General features: G+C 37.3%; 1 pseudogene; it reads right to left on the reverse strand.

Annotated features, from left to right (window-relative positions):
- Positions 1-579: 579 nt before the first annotated feature.
- On the reverse strand, positions 580-10,815 carry LOC136306594 (dnaJ homolog subfamily C member 1-like; annotated as a pseudogene).
- Between the last annotated feature and the right edge of the window lie 7,378 nt (positions 10,816-18,193).

Below are 18,193 nucleotides of genomic sequence, written 5' to 3' on the forward strand. Positions count from 1 at the left end.
GGTTAAATTTATTCCTAGGTAGTTTATTCTTTTGATGCAATTATAAATAGGTTTGTTTTCTTAATTTCTCTTTCTTATAGTTCATTATTCTATAAAAATGTAAAAAAATGCAATCAATTTCTGAATATTAACTTTGTGTCTTGGTACTTTACTGAGTTGATTTATCAGATTCAATATTTTTTTGTTAGATTCTTTAGAATTCTCTCTATATGATATCATGTCACCTGCAAATACTGACAGTTTTACTTCTTTTTCATTTTGAATGCCTTTTGTTTCTTTTTCTTATATGATTGCTGTGGCTAAGATTTCTAATACTACACTGAATAAAAGTGGTGACAGTGAAGTTGTTTGTTTTGTTCTTAATCTTAAAGAAAAAACTTTTATTTCTGATTTTTACTGTTGAGTATGATGTTAGCTGTGATTTGTCATATGTGTATTTTCATTTTTAATTATATTATTATTATTATTACTAAGGCACATGATGTATAGAAATACTGAGGTACAAAATACAAATTTTTGCTTAAGTGTTTTAAAATAATCATTTTGGAAAATGAAGGTGAACATCATCTTCCAGAATATTCAACTTTTGGCTTGTTTTTTCTTTTGGACCAGCTCAACTAGCAACTTGTATCTAGTGATAGTCTTTCTTACTCTTAGATAGGACACATTTGGCTATTTTGTCCCAGCAGTCAGAGCATCCTTTTGGGTATTGCTGTAATGCTAATTCCAGAAGCTTATGTTGATTCTGAGCCCATGGCTCTTCTGTAGTGCGAGTTCTCTCTTCTGGCTCTCTTCATAGCTCGATGCATTCTGTTCTGATATCAAAGCCCTTCTGTCTCTTGCTACAGAACTTCTCCTCTGAGTCTTCCTTAGTCGTCACCTCAGGCAGCCTTGATGGCCTGCTTCTACTGGCTGGCTCTACTACTATAGCCTCTAGTTCAGCGGTTCTCAACCTGTGGGTCGCGACCCTGGTGGGGGTCGAACGACCAAAACACAGGGGTCGCCTAAAGCCATCGGAAACACATATTTTATTTAAAAATGTATAATAAATATGTATTTTCCAATGGCTTTAGGCAACCCCTGTGTTTTGGTCATTCAATCCCCTCCGGGGTCACGACCCACAGGTTGAGAACCACTGCTCTAGTTCATCCTCCTCCTCTTCCTCCCCCACGGCCTGCTCAGCATCTTCCCATTGGGTGATGATGTCATTGGGCAAGGCAATGCAGTCTTGATGGGCCTAGAATTTTGAGCTGTCCATTTGAGTTCAGAGAGTCTTACCATTCCTGGGGAGCAGGTAACTGAAGCCTTCAGTTGTTTGGCTTTGGTTGTCACATCTGTCACTGATTAACTCAATTAATGCGCAATCTTTTCCCATTGACCTGGGTCCCTCCTGGGAACTTAACCATACTTCTTGTAAGCTGGCTGACATTTTCTTCTGTCCATTCAGGTGCCTGTTTTTATTTTGTGTGTGTTCTGTTTCTGTTTTCCAGCCAATTATCTATTTGTTCCTCAATTTCTTCTATAGGAGTTCCATGATCATATAATTAAATATATGCACCTTCTTAAGGTATATACATGGGAAATTCAGGTTTGGGGCTTTTTTTCTTTAATTTTCTTCTGCTTTTGAAGTGTTTCAAGTTTAGCCCTATTCAGTGCATCTTCCTTTTCCTTCAATATTTTTTTTTACAAGGACAGAGAGAGAGTCAGAGAGAGGGATAGATAGGGACAGCCAGATAGGAATGGAGAGAGATGAGAAGCATCAATCATCAGTTTTTCATTGCAACACCTTAGTTGTTCATTGATTGCTTTCTCATATGTGCCTTGACCACAGGCCTTCAGCAGACCAAGTAACCCCTTGCTTGAGCCAGCGACTTTGGGTCCAAGCTGGTGAGCTTTTTACTCAAGCCAGATGAGCCCACGCTCAAGCTGGCGGCCTCAGGGTCTCAAACCTGGGTCCTTCCACATCCTAGTCCGACGCTCTATCCACTGTGCCACTGCCTGGTCAAGCTCCTTCAATCTTGTTTCTTTATATTTAACATAAAACTGCCCAGCATCCTGGATTAGATGAGGCACTGCTTCTGGTCAAGGCAAAACCAATCCCCAGATCATATGGAAGCAAATCATGTCATTGTAGTTGCACTAGTAATCTTTCACTTTTTTCTGGAGCACCAAGTTTTGATAAATCCAACTCTTGCCACCTGTCTTTTTTTTCCTTTTCTCTCTCTTTTCTATTAAGCAGTTCATCCAGTTGTTTTTCCAGGTAGATTGACCACACCACAGCATAATGACCCTGTGACAATAATGAACAAAAGTAATGCCAGCTCAACATTTTTCATTTTTCTCACTGCCTGTAGTAGAACACAGGCTGTTGCCAATCTGGAAGTCCATTGATCAGAATACCATCATACCTCTGCCTTTGTTCATTATCCTTTAAAACTTCATAAATGGCCACCAATTGTTTAAACTGAGTGTCTGCATTTTCTTTCTTCTTGTCTGGATACATAGTTAATGCTGTTAATTTTTTACTTTTACAAAGCCATCATATTGGACCAAAGCTGTTTTTGAAAGATTTTTATTTATATTTCTGATTTATTAATTACAATTCCATATTTCTGCTTAAGATGTCCTCCAGTGCTCTTACTTGATCAGGTTATCTGTTAACAAAGTCTACACAATTATGTATGTGAGTACTATAGGAACTCCAACTATTATGCAAAGGAATCTGAAATGGTCTTAGTTCAGGAGAAATAAGACAGGATGTAACTAGTCAGAGGATGTACAGGGCTTATATGAGTAGAGCTGTTGATGCACTTTCCAATTTCAGTTCTGGCAGTAATTATAGTAAGACAGCCTTTGATATAAGGCTACCTCCCATTCAAATCTTTCTCTTTTTTAGCTGTATTTGCAGGAGTTTATTTATTTTTGTTGGTACCTGCTGCCAAGGATTTGGGACTACATAGAGCTTGATGAAAACCAGATTTCAAACCTTAGAAAAACAAGCTGAAAACTGCCTGATGATGTTGTGTGTGACAAGCCAGAAGAATAGCTTCCTGCTGGGACTTTTTATTCCTCTAATCAGTATAGTATTGGAAACATGATAAATAGCTGTCAAAACTCCTACTCTCTAAATCCTTTTTGACACTTGGAAAAAGGCATAGTTACCTCAATTACTTGTTTTTGCTGTAGTCAAGAACAAATGGCGGTGACGGACGGAAACTTGCCTTGGTGTGGTGAGCACACAATACAGTGTACAGATGATATATTGTAGAATTGTGCACCTGAAATTGGTATAATTTTGTTAATCAGTGCCATCTCAATAAATTCAATAAAAAGGAAAATAAATAAATTACTCATATTCACAAGAAAATTTAAAAAACAAATTATAATAATTTAAGTCTTTTGTGGAACATCTTTCATCCTGGAGTATTAGATCATGAAGTGAAAACTAAAGGGAGTTATGTGGGGTGGTTGCCTATAAGACATCAATGTTTGATTTTGATTAAAATTGGAAAAGAAGTACTAGAAAATTCATTCTTATTCATATGATTTAATCTATATAAAATGAAAATATGTGACTAATATCTCTTGAGAAAGCCATAGTAATATTTAATGTAAATTAGTTTAAGGAAACCCAAAAAGGTAGGAATTTATGTAGCAACTTCAAGATAAGCTGTTTGATTTAGTCTGTTATTTTGGCTGTTTGTATATTGTAAAGGACTGGTCTGAGTCAGAGGCAGTAGTGAAAAGGAGAGATGACTAGTGGTAATCTAGTTCCAATTTTATTATTACCCAGCCATGTGATTTTGGGCACTGACTTATATCTGTGTGTTTCATGATTTGGAGTTATAAAATAATGCATTTAGACATATCTTATACCTACTCTAAATTCCTTTATAGGGATAGTGTTGTTTGAGGAAGTTGTCCAATGCAGATGTTCCACTGAAAATGAGTGAAGAATAAAAGAGCATTCCAGAAAATTGAGAAGGATCACAGTTAAGCCAATAGACATTCTTCTACACATGACTAGAAAGAAACCTGGTTATAGTATAAGAAAGATGGCGAGTTGTGATTTGAAGGTTGATGGGAAAAGAGGACTTTTTCTCACTAATATTCTTCCATTCAGGGTAGACACACTTTGAGAGGCATGCTTTTAAAAAGAAAATGGACCTTAGCTGGTGGCTCAGTGGATGAAGCACTGTCTTGGTGCACTGAGTTTGCAGGTTTGATCTCCAGTCAGGGCACGTGTGAGAAGGAATTAGTGAGTGCACAACTAAGTGGAACAATACGTTGATGTTTACTCCTTTCTCTCTCTCTCTCTCTCAAATCAATGGAAAAATTAAAAAAGAAAATGAAAAGGAAAGATGTCACTTTTCAGCCAGCATTTACAATTTATCAGACTTCTGGATGAAATAATCAGACTGTAGTATAAATTGAAGAGAATACTGTATGTTTAGTCAACTACAGTTGTATAATTATTAACTGATTTCTTAGTGAGTATAAATCAACATGTCCACGGATTCATTCAACACCAAATATTATTGAGCTGTACACTTTTGAACCAAAGTGTATGTCTTTATTTTAAATGTTCTGACAGCTAGTATGAATGTTTTACTTTTTTCAAAGTCTCTAATCTAATTATCAATGTTGAATCTCTTTTTTCCCACTGGGTAGTGAGTTCTTTATTGGCATCTTGAGCAGATTTTAAAATTCTTTAGTTACTTTTGGCTATTAAAGCTCGGTTCAGTTCCACAAAACATACCTTGAATCAAACTTCTGTACTTCTGCTTCGTCTATGCTTTCTTTACTGAGCTGAAGTGGAAAAAAGGAAGAAGCAACAAAGCAAGAATCTCATTATTCAACTCTCCTTCCGTTGCAGAGCTCTCCTAGATGGCTGTCAGTGCTCCTATGATTAATACTACCTGAGAATGGGTGCCTTTGGTGGGGATAAGGATTCAGAGCCTGGCTTATTCCTGGGGAACAGATGTGAGCTACTGGAGGATATTGCAGGCTCTTCCCTGTGCATACTACCTTGCATGGGGAACCCAGTTCTAGTTAACCACTTCCTCCCACTCTCAGCTCCTGCCACAAAAGGTCCTCCACACAGCCTTTTTCTGCTATCACCTCACTGCACAGCTGAGCCTCTGGGGGAAAGCCCAGCAGGACTTCTTAAGCTCAGTTATCCTTTCCAGAGTTCAAGTGGAGGTGCAGGCTGCTCTGCTGCTGCCTCTCTTTCCAACTCTCTTTTCCTTTGCTTGGGTAGGTTCAGGGGCATATCAGAGAGTCCTACTGCCTTAGCAGTCAGCCAACAGGGAAATGAGGTGACAGTTTCACTCTGATGGAATCACTTAGACTCTTCACAGTTTTGGTTTAGGGAGGAGAGGAAAGCTCATGAGAAGGAAGGGAATTGTATTGCACTAGGCAACAGAACTGGCAGGGCTCTGCAGACCCTGCGGCCCTTCTTTTCCCCCACCCTTTGATTTTATTGACTTGGGTGAAAGGTTGAAGTGTTAAGTGACTATATTTAGCAGTTATGTTATCTCTCCCTGGCCTACCTTGTTGATGGTTCTTTTTTAAAAATGTGGCGTATTGCACCCTATTTTTAGTTGTAGGACTTCACTGCAAATGGAAAATTTCAGCCAGCATTCTGCTACAACTCTTTTGTTAAGGCAATCTGCCTATGTTTAGGATGAGATTCTTCAGTTTTCTGTAACATATACATATAGAGAGAAACTCAGAATCCAGTTTTTAGCTACGTATTAAACGCAAAAACAGTTTAGTACCTAGTGGTGAAACTTCTTGAGCAGAAAAAATTAACCAAAAGTCTGAAAATGCTTCTAAAAGTTTGGCCCAATTGGTTTTATCCCTGGTAAACTGTGACATTTTATGTGCTTTCAATAGATAATCTTCTAAGGGTTAAGCAAGTAGGAAACACTTTTAATTTTTCAGTAGTCCAATACCTCAGCAATATGGACCATGTGACTTTAAATTTATAACTTTAGAGTTATTTTGTATCTTTGATTTCTTTCGTACTTCAAAGTTTTCTACAGTGTATGTTACAAAGAAAGAGTATGTGGTTGCTTTGTCAGAAGATTTTCTTTTTACTAATATTATGCTATAAATTTATGTAACTAGTAAATATTTAGAAGAAAACATACTCCTTTTTAAAATCACTCCCCTTTCAATAATTCATATCTCTTTCTTTTGTTCCCTTAGAAATCATAATAGTGTGGTATACTATATTGTTTGTTTATTTATCTTGTTACTCTCTATTTTCCTCAATTAGAATGTAAGCTTCATGAGGCCAAAGAATTTTTATCCATTGCTATACACCACACTTAGAACAGTCTGACATGTAGGAGGTATTACACAAGTCCTCGTTAATGAAGAAATGAATGAATAAATGAGTAACATTTTTCAATAACCTGCATTTCCTAGTGCCCAAAAAACATACATTTATTCTTACTGACAAATCAAGAAGGATACCAGAACATTTTAGCCAAGTTATTACAATCTGCACTAGATTATCTTTAACATAGAATACTTTAATATAAAAAAATAAATGAAATGTGAGATTTGTTATTATTTTCCTATGGTCATAATCTAGGCTTTTAACTTCTCCTGAGTTTGATGGAAGCTGAAGCAAGAATAAACTGTCTTGTTTTTCAATATCATTAGGATGTCAGCAATGAAGAAAGAAAGACTGAAACTATTCTCTTTAATAGAGACTATATGTTTGGCATTTCCAGAAGTAGGACACAGGCTCAGCGTATGGAGTTTGGAGTGGGGTATCTAATTCATCATTTTTTGTCCATCAGGGATCTATGCTGAGGGACAAGGAAAGAGACTCAAAGTTAGTAGGGTTTCTTTAGCTTAAAGGCCAGTGCACCCATAATAAGGCATGAACACTGCAAATGATCTGGTAATCAACCTATTAGAAAGGCCGAAGAAGCTAACTATTAGCAACCAACCAGAGCAAAAGTGCAACCTGAAAATATCTCCTCAATAATCTATAGTAAGTCTCACTTAATGTCATCAATAGGTTCCGTGACTTCAGGCAAAATGATGTACAATGAAAACAATTTTATATAGGCTAATTGACATAAACAAAACTTAAAATTACTATGATTTCTGATCAATGTTATAATGAAACCACATTATTCCAGGACCTGCTGTATTTGACTGAGAGTTAATCCACTGGACTTAATGATATCTTTATTTTAAAATGCAAGAGAAAATGATTGATTCTGTTCAGTGATATTAATTGGGAGAAACTCTTATTTATATAGTAATTGTTTGAGTGTAGTTGTTTCTGAATCTTAATAGAAAATGAAAATGCTGCCAGCTGTTACACACTTTTTTCTGGCCAGTGTTGGCATTTCTGCTCTTATGAATAGTTCGTGCATCCTGAAACATGACAGGCTCAGCTTCGAAAGGGAGAGACCAGAAACAGTTCATTTATACAATGGATGACTGATAAATCTGGATTTTCAATAATGCAGTAATTCAGAGTTGACTACTGATGGTTAGGTTGTTGTTGGTTTATTGATTGTTTAAAAAAATGGAAATTTGAAAGAACTTCAATTACACAGTAAAGAAATGATAGCTTAGGGATGTTGAAATGTCCTTATGAGGACCCAGGCACATGAGGAAGGATTTAACTTGTTGGAGACTTGGCCTCACTTGTTAAAGAATAATATACTTACCTTTATATTATAGTAGCTATTGTGAAAACACTTCTGAATAAGCAAATTATATATTAGAATAGCATTACGAATGAAAACGTATTCACTTTAACTAAACAATTCTTTTTTCAATTCTGTTCTTTTTTGATTGCTTACTTCTAGTTTGTTCTGTTTGTTGCTTTCACTTATTTTAGATTCTCATTGCCTGGTGTTTACTTGTGTTTGAAAGGTGGAATTGAAAATGTCCTTAATCATTTCCACTCCCTGGAGGGAATGTGAAATAAGAGAGCCTTGAAGGCCTTCACCATGCCTTCTTTTTTCCTTCTCACATCCGATTGGTCACTGTACCCCACCCCTTCATATTTAAGAAAATATTTTTTTTTTTATTCACTGAGAGGAGGGGAGGCAGAGACAGATTTCTGCATGCATCCCAACTGGGATACACCTGGCAAGACCACTAGGGGTCCATGCTCTGCCCATCTGGGGTATTGCTTTGTTGCTCAACAACTGAGCTCTTCTTAGCACCTGAGGAGCCATCCTTAGTGTCTGTGGACAACTTAGCTGCAATTGAGTCATGGCTGTACCAGGGGAAGAGAGAGAAAGAGAAGCGAGAGGGGGGAGGAGTGGAAAAGCAGATGGGTGCTTCTCCTGTGTGCTCTGACTAGGAATCAAACCCAGGCCATCCACATTCCACATGCCTGGATGATACTCTACCACTGAGCCAACTGACCAGGATCTTTTTCTCAAAACTTAAAAAATATTTATTGTCCTATCCATACTTAATTTTCTTAGGTCATAGAGACAGTCACTTTGGGTTTGGCCTCCAGCTAATAAAAGCATACTGTCTGAAAAAGAGTTTTATATCTGATTAGTCCAATTAAGCTTAGTAAGAAAAAAAAGGCTCTGGCCAGTAACTCAGCTGGTGTATAGATATCCTGGGTCCAGTTCCTGCTCAGGGCACACAGGAGAGACAACCATCTGCTTCTCTTCCTTTCCCTTTCTCCCTCTTTCCCTTTTCCCCTCCCACAGCCAGTGGCTTGATTGGTTCAAGCATTGGCCTGGGCACTGAGGATGGCTTGGTTAGTCCAAGAAAAAAAAAAAAGAAAGAAAAAGAAAAGAAAATCTAATATAAGAGATTGATATTTTCATTTGTTTTAAGCTTATTATAATGTACTCTAATTTAAACACTTAAAAAATTTATTTCTGTGGTGGGCAGTCTGAAGTGGTACAATGACATTAGATGTTGGAGTTGAGCAGATCTGAGTTTTCATTCTGAGCATACTTCTTACTGAGTCTCTGGGTTATTTCACTCTTCTAAACCTCGATGTATTTATGTGAAAAATAAGCTCTGTGAGATGCTTAAAGTGTGGGCTGTGTCCTCCGAATTCCTGTATTCATAACTCAGCTTTGTCACTTAGCTGAGTTTTTCTGTGACTCAGTTACATGAACTATAAAACGAGATGGTAGTAAAATTACCGTATAGAGTTGTGAAAACTGAAAGACAACTGAATGACTTAATGACAATAAAGCACTTAAAACAGCTCCTGGTACACAGCAAACGTTAGCTGTTTTACTTGTAGGACTGATGCAAGGGTTAAAGGAGATACTTTAGATGAAATCCCTGAAGGTATTCAACACTCATCACTTTTCTTTCCTCTATTTTTAGAGCCTTTATCAGATTATTTCTTGTATTTAATTTTTTAATTTTTAGTGTAGATCGTTGCTAACCTTGTTTTTATATCATAAGCTATTGCCATCTACTTTGGTCTGTACCCTACTTGTAGTAATTGTTATAATAACAGGGTAATGTTCTTACTGTGATACTCTGGAGTTTAGGTGATTGACTTTAGCTGGAAGTTACTGCCCACTGTACTGACCTCTAAAATGTCCTAAACATCTGTGCCCTCAGGAGCTTACTTTGTTTGGGGAGTTACCTGATTGAGCAACACTAACAGCATTCCACAAGCCACACAACTTCAGAAAGAGAAAGAAACTAAGGAGTAAATTAATTAGAAGAAAAATGGGCAATGGAAAATGTTAGCTTAGGGATGGCTTCACTTAAGGATGACGTAGGGAAAGAAATGTATGCCCGTGGCCCTTCCTACAACCCATGGAAAGCCTTGCTAGACCCAGATACAGCTCCATAGTTCTTGTCAAGCCAATTCTCCCTGAATCTACCGCCATCACTTTGGCATTCCACGTTGTCAGCCATGTGCTGCCTGGAGATGAAATGGTATGGTCAATTTTGCTTCTCTGGATTGAATGAATGTCATCTTTTGGAACAATCATTAAGTCTTTAAGTATACTCGGTCCTTTCTAAATATGGAAACAACTTATGCTTTTCTGTTCAATTTCCAAAGATGGTCCTTTTGAAGCAGAAATTTCTTTTCCTTTGGAAAAATTTTAAAGGCTCTGTGCATGTGCCAAGGAATGATTTACTCAAAAGATATGTAAACATCCATCAATTAATTCATTACACCTGTATGTTTCTTTGATATAAAAAAATGCCTATTTTATTTTTGTGAGAAATATGGTATCTCTCATTTTATGCTATAATTATTTTTTCATTAATTTGATTGGGTTCACCTGTATATCTTCATCTAATGGAGTCTTAACATGGTGGGGTTTATAAAATGTTGGTAAAAATCATTTAGAAATAAATTATTGTACCACTGTTCTCAAATAATTTTGTGTTTTAGAAAATTGAATAGAATAGTCCTAGTGGCCTACATGAAGTAATTAATTCCTGCTTTATAACATATTTAATTTTTACCAAAACATGGTGGATAAAGTCATATATGAAGACTGAACTGAATTTTAAAAATTTATTTTATTTTTTACCTTTTTTTTTCCCTAAGAAGTATTTCTTAATGTCACCACTGTGTTAAGGTTCCATAGGCAACCTGAAAACGAAAGGACAAACGGCTCTTTTTACCAACAAACACACGCAGGTCATCCGTAGTACTAGGGATCCCTCAACTTGGATGGCTTCCTTTATTACTTGCTTTTCTTTCAGGTAGCCAGGCGGTGCTGGCCAGAGAGATGAGCACAAACGGACCGCCAGGGCCCCGTCCAAATGCAGGCACCGACTGCTGGACGCTGAGGCATGAGGAATGTCATAGATGAGACACATTTTATACAAGATTTTTTTAAAAGTTTAAACAATTCATTTCCTGCAAAAGTATGTCTGTGCTCCTCAGCCAACAGGCTACCCACCCTGCATTTTCTCACAGCCACCGCGGATGATCGTGCCCAAAACTTCACCTCCAGAAAGACCGAGTTAAATGATTCTTTAGTTTTGTTCTGTCTATAATTCACCTCCCCTCTCCACTCCCATCACAACCACCCTCAGCTTCTTAGAAAATAAATTTTTGTTTTCTTTAGAGTTTAAATGCATTTTGTATTTAGATAACCTACATAACATGATTTTTTAAAAAAACAATGTCTCTGTTCCTAATAAGTCAGGGTCAAAACAAATAAAGAGCTCAAGATAACATCAGTCCCATGGTCCTCGTCCTGTTGTGTGTGGATGACAAGCAGGAGCCAGCTATGATGACAGGGGATAGGTCCAAATTGCCAGATTTGTGAACCTTTTCCCATTTCTAAACCATCCTTTTAAAAATCAGATATGGGACACACCATCCTCAGCAGCCATGCCATGTGGATTCATGTTTTCACCGATCAAGAACAGGTAGTTCTTGAAATTAGCAAAGATTTGTGCTGGATTTCTTCTGCAGCCCTTGTCATAAAAGGCTGTACTCTTTCTGTTCTTCAGTTTTCCTTTTGATTGATTTTACGTAATCTTTCATGTACTTGTAGGATTTTGTGTGTGTCTGTGAAGCTGGTTGCCTTCCCCTCCACCCCCAGAGGCACAACCCGCCGGCCATCCCGTGGATCCTGTTTGGAGACCATCTCATCACGGCTCATGAGGTCCCAGGAGATGATCATGGTGGCGGCGGAAAGGAGACAACAGCGGCGCTGGCTCAGCCGGAACCCGGAGCTCGCAGCTGGTGGCAGGGAGGGCAGGGAGAACAAGCCGAAAAGAAAGTAATTTTTTACATGAGAAATTGAGAGGTGTGACTGAAAATAAAGGATGAATCCAGCCTTTGCACACCGTACCCCTACCTTCCGATTCCTCGGGGAAGCCTGTTCTTTTGTGCCTTTCCACATTCCACGTCTTCTCGAGGCAATTCATTTCCTCTTTCTTTTGTTGCGAGACTTCTGCTCGTCTTTCCAGACTCAGCACATGCTATTTCCTTTAAGAAGTTTTTTCTGGACTCTTCCCCTGATATCCTGGGAGAAATAAATCTACACTTTTGGTCTGCTATAGCACCTGGCACACAATCTTTTTGTAGATACCCATCATTGGGATACGAAGTCATCTATCTAACACTAGGAATAAGTGGTGCTTAGTACACAGTCTTTTTAAATAAAATTTGTGAGTGGAGATTACATACTTATTTGTCAACTCTACCTCGAAGTGCAAGTTCTATTCCAGAGACATGAGTGAGGTAAGGTTTTGAGGTTAACTATGGTCGAGATGGGTACTGTATGTAAGGACTATATGTAATTACTGAAGAATTTGGCCTTGGAAAACATCAGCCATTCTGCTTCATTCCAGTAATATGGTGCCTGTAATTTGTCCTTCTTTTCCTGGCACAGCACTCCTTACAACAATGGTGTAATGCAGATACCCTGGTGGCGAGCAGGTGTGGTTGGTAATGGATGGAATTGGATTTGGAGCTGTGTCAAAGATTTACTTTGGACACTGTCTGATGTTTCAAGCTCTTCGTTTTGGCAAGCCTGTCATTTGCCAGTTGTCAAATAGGTTGAGTTATTAGTCTGGCCTTGTCACCTGGGAGCCTCCAAATGATTGATATGACTCTGCTATACTTCCCAATGGGATGATTAAGTGTCCACTCAGCTCTATCTACCTGGTTTTATAAAAAATAAACCAAAACAGAAAGAGTCATGCCATTCCTTTTTCGACCTGGGAAAGCAGCAAGCTGGGAAAATGCATTTGAACAAGCTGTTGACCCTCTAATATCCAGTCACTGAAGGACAAATGTTTTGTTGGCAAAACCTAAGCTTTGCAATTCTTTTCAGGCTAACAAAATAATCCGCGTTTTTCTACTTTGCATAGTGACTTTGTATACATTTTCTCATCTTCTTCACAACAATGCTGTGTAGTGGAAGGGGCAAGCATTATTATACTCATGTTACAGATATGTATCCTGAAACTCAGAAATTATTTTAAGGTCATATTACGTTCCTCTATGATATTTATATCTCCTGACATACTGTGTTATCAAACGTACAAAAATCTGAATATTGCAACCATCTCTGTGTTATTCTCCTATCCAGGGTTTATTCCTAAAGTATAGAGTTTTTGACAATCTTGTTTGCTACAACATTAGGATCCTTTAGGTAAACCTGTGGGAAAGAAATTATCCCATCCCAGAGTAGAAAACTTGTCTCCAAAGAGGAACAACCAAGAGTCCAAATTTTAGAGTCAGATGGAAGTGATAACTCAATCCCAGAATTGATAAGAAATCGGTGTGACATTCCCTCTTTGCCTACACAAATGGTTCCTTTCAAAGGCAAGGGGCTTATTGTCTCAGAAATAATGTGGTTCTTGGATGTCATCCAGTCAGCAAAGTAGAAATTCCCACTTGGCAAGGTAAACCCAGCTACAGTCTCCTGGTGTGCAGAATCAATAGGAAATGACTGGAAAAATACAGCAATGGCAGCAACAAACGGCTCTGAACTTTTGCAGCCAAACACCATATACAAAATGAACAGCCACGAGTTTCCTGTGATGTCCTGTCTCAGATGATAAAGTGTGACTTCAAACTTTTGTCCCTTGTATACCATATGGTTGTCACTTGTCAGACTGGATTAAACCAAAATTCTTTTCAGAGCTGAAAGTTTTTCTGTCTAAGGACCTTTAATTTTCTTCATTCTTGCCCAATCAGGTGCTATATCCCAATAATATTGTCAGCTTCTTGGCTCTATTTCCATCACTATCTTCTCTCCATGCTTCTGTTTTCTTTTCTTTCTGTTTTGAATGTCAAGATAAATCTAAAAAAAAAGTTGCCATGTGATTCCTCATAGGCAGGCTGTCAGCAAGGAGGAGTAGGAGGGGGTGGAGGGAGGATGAAAGATGGATTGAACAGACTCTGGAGCAGCAGGATTTGGGGGCGGCAGTGATGGGGCATAAGAAACTTGCAAAAGGAGCTCTAGGGACTGAACATTTTCTGTGGAAATTGATGGTGAAATTAGAGAGGTCAGTTTACTTTTGTTGGTGGTTTCCTTTTCCATTTATTTGACCATTTTGGTTTTGAAGTAGTAATATTTTGATTTTGTGACTATTTTGTAGTAGAAAACCCTTTGAGTTTAAAAAATGAGACAATTTATAGCAATGTGCTGGGATTGGTTCTCATGTACATGCAAACTCATCTATCTAAGAACAAGCTTTCATCCTGTTGATTGGACACTTATGGACAATTCTAGAAAAGACTTCAAAGGCATAGGCAAACTTCTGATGGACTCTGTTCCAATTTTACATTATAAAGATTAAGTTGTCAGGCAAAACTAAGTAGAATGAACCAAGATCTAGACACTCTCACACTGTTTCTCCTCTTCTTGTCTCTTTTCCACCAGATAAATGAATATAAGTATTTTTAAACTTAGTCTAGACTCAGCTAAAAAGGAGTCAGATCAAAGTATTTTGCCAAACAAGCTTTATTTCTATTTCCTCAATGTTTTTGATGATGATGACAGAGAGTATCTACTGAGCACTTACTATCTGGCAGGCACAAGGGCAATCCATTATGCACATGTATTGCTTACATATTCTATTTACTGCTGTCAACAATCTGAGGGTGATAATTACTCTCAATTTAAAGATGAAAAACCTGAGATTTAGAATGACTAACCTGCTTAATAGTATCCAGCAATTTAGCAGGGGAGCTGGGAGTTGAACACTGGTCTGTTATTTCAAAGCTCATTGTCTCTTTCTATATATAATAAGATACACGAGGTATTTTTGTTGTTGTTTTTTTTTTTTCCTGAGGGGTGTGACCAATAACATAATATTCCACAGAAAAAAGTGTTATAGTTACGATATATTAGGCAGCTTTATCCAAAACTCTGAGATGACTCCTGAGGAGTGCAAAGTAGAACTTCTAGATGTAAGATTATGATCCATCTCTACGCAAGCCTCAGAGAAGTCCTCCACTGAGCAAATATAGTACAGGCTGAACATGGCTCTGCTTATTTTATTCCAGGATTATACATTTTAGCTGATTGAGGTTCTGCATAATTGCAAGTCTATAACTGTTAATATGTTTCAGTTGCTTATTGTGATGATTTGAAAACAAGGTCCAGAGGGTTCAATGATTAATTCTTGATACCTGAAAGAATAGAATTAAAAAATAGCACCACATGTTTTTAATAGAATTAAAAAAGAGCACCTACAATACCAGACACTGCACACTAACTGCTTTATAAAGCATCTCATTTTAATACTCACTAAAATGATACAGAGTCGATGGTATTTTAACTTTACCCATGAAGAAACTGAGGCTCACAAAAGGTGAATAACTTGGACAATGCAATTTAAAAGTTGTAGAGTCTAGAACCAATTCAACATAACCCATTTGATCCACTCCATAAATCTCAGTGAGCATCAACTCTGTGCCAGCCATAGAGCTATGGACAGAAATTCAGCAAAGCGCAGACGAACGTGGTCTGGTGGATATAAAGAGTCAGGACAACTCAACTTCCCTGTATGCTCAATGCCTACAGCAATGACAAGAAATCAATGTATATGTTTATAGTTTAAAATTTTATTTCTTGAGCTTATCATTTATAATCAATATATGGAAATATCACATCTATTAAGTAGTACTTTGTTTATGTTACTGCTGAGCTCAACATGGTATTCTTAATATAATTACAGACTTTCTGATGGAACATAACTTATTATGAACAAGACAGGATTGGGGTAGATAGCTTATCCTTAAAAAAAAAAGAAAAAAGAAAAGAAAACACAACAACAAAACCAAACAAATGCCAAAGCTCTCCTCAAAAGCGTTTTCGACTGCAAGTCCCAACACGTAACACTTTACACAACTGATCAGTCACCTTGTGTTTGAAAAGTGTATTTGCCTGTGTTGAATATCAATAAAGAGATCTCAAGTCAGGTGGTAACTACTTAAATTTGGGCTGAAAATGCCAGAGAATTCCACTTTGACCTTCCTTGAGATTGTCATTTTAAATTGCTGTCTTTGTTACACATTTCTTCCCATCTGTAAATTTAAGCTGAAATTCTATGCAGAGAAGCTGCTACTTTTATCCTATGATAATAATTTTTTAAAAACTTTATTTAAACCTTAAAAAAAGAAGTCTGCAGATTTCTGGTATTATGAGCATAGACATACACTTCAAATCTAAATTTCTTTGTGTTTCTCTCCCTACGGAACATTTTATTTTTCTCTTCACCCTACCTCTACCTTCCATTTTGCATGTTTTTGCTATAGCCACAACTCCTTGTAGCTTGTTGTTTTAGATTGAAATCAGAGAATAGATTATTGTTATGAAATTAAAAAACATAAACCTGCTGAATAAACTTCCTTAAGGAATATTTAGAGCAGGTTCATGCATTTACAGTAACACTTATAATTTAGGACTTAAATGAACAATGTTGATAAAGCAGAGAAATACATTTAAATCCAACTTTAGCTATTTCTAATAATATTACTATCAAAATAACTACCACTAACCATACCATGTGTCAGCTACCATTGGTGAGCTAAATGCTTTCCATTTATTAGCTTTTATTAATGCTCACCACAAACTGCATCCACTCTAATTATGTCTCATTTTACAGAAAACAGGAGTGTCTTGATCAAGGTCACACAATTTTTAAATGTCATACGGAGGATTCAAATGTTGTAAAGTAACCATACCCCAGATGCTGAAAACTACTATACCTCATTTTTGCGGGTTTATGTAGAGACACCAAGTCCAGATGAGTTTTGAAGGGTTTTATTAAAGGAGGAGATTTATTAAATATGCCGGCCGCATATGGCTGATACAGGGCGTTTGCAGACCCAAATCGTGTGTGTCGGGCACAGCCCTTGCGGCAGGTTATATACCTCTGCTCTCTCTCTCACACACACACAGGTTGGCGGGAAAAGGAGGAGGAGGATGGGACACAATTCATTAGTAAGCTTACAACATTGTCTATAGGATTCATAAAAACATTGCTACACATCAAAACTTACAAGGTAACACAACAGCAAAAATGTTATTCCACATATTAAAAGATACTCCTAAATTTTCCAGTGTTCATTTGCCATTCCTTTGTTTAGAGATATATACATTAATTATACATTTTCAGGAGGGGAGGGGTAGTTTCCATGGTGCCAGGGGGTGAATGCCTGCAAATGGCTCATCAAATGGGAAAAGGTTTTTTTCAATCTTTCTCTTCCTGCACCTGGCTAGCTATTTACCTGCTTCCTTACAGGTGTGGGGGGAAGGGAGGGAACCTAAATCTCCTTCCCCTCTTCTTTTACAGTACAATGCTATTGGCCACCCTGAGTTGGAGTAAATCACACAAGTATAAAAGTCATTTTTACAAAATTTCTCTGCATGCCTAGCCCAAATTAATAAAATGCTCTTTAAGTTTCCTAATAGAAGGGAATTTCCTACACAGTATGTTTCTGCAAGCCAGGAAATTTTCACATTTCTTTCCCTAAAATATTAATATTAATTTTGCAGCTTTTTGGTACCTTACTACACAAGGACAATTTTATGAAGGTGACCAATTGTCCTCCTTTAGGGAGGATAGTCCTTCTTTTGTAAATTCCATCCTCCCTTGAAAAATGTTCTCCTACATGTTCTCCTTTTTGATATTGGAATACTAATCTGTAAATGTCTGTATTCAATCGATGCAGAGTCAATCCATTGCGTGCGATGTGACGTATTTGTATCTAAATGAGTACTTTTTTCTTAAAATTATTATTAAAAATTAATAGGCATGTAATTACATAGTTACAATATAAAATATTACAAATGTTTTTATTGTGCATTTATCATATTATAGTGTATTATTGTTACAATAAATAAAATGTTTCTTTATTTATGATACTGTTTTCTTCAATTTATTTTTGTCCTTTTCATTGTAAAAAAGTTGATCACCTTCGTTTTATCAATTTTAGAACTTAAGCATTTAATGTGCAACAGTTATTTGTTGAGCGTTTAGTATGTGTAAGATGCTGGGGACACATTGGGAAGAGCAGCTTTATTTTGAACTCTTAACATGCAGTTCATTGAGTGAAAACCATATGAATAGTCAATAAAAAGTGATGAGTATACCCTGAGGAGGTAGCTCTTGGTGCTACTCAAGCACAGAGAAAGGTTCTGCTCATGGAGCATGGGGAAAAACCAGCAAAGGTGCCTACTAACTGGTATTTGGTTGAAGCCAAAAGGAAAGGTAGAAGTTG

This window comes from Saccopteryx bilineata, chromosome 5 (genome assembly GCF_036850765.1).
Source record: "Saccopteryx bilineata isolate mSacBil1 chromosome 5, mSacBil1_pri_phased_curated, whole genome shotgun sequence".
Lineage (NCBI taxonomy): Eukaryota > Metazoa > Chordata > Mammalia > Chiroptera > Emballonuridae > Saccopteryx > Saccopteryx bilineata.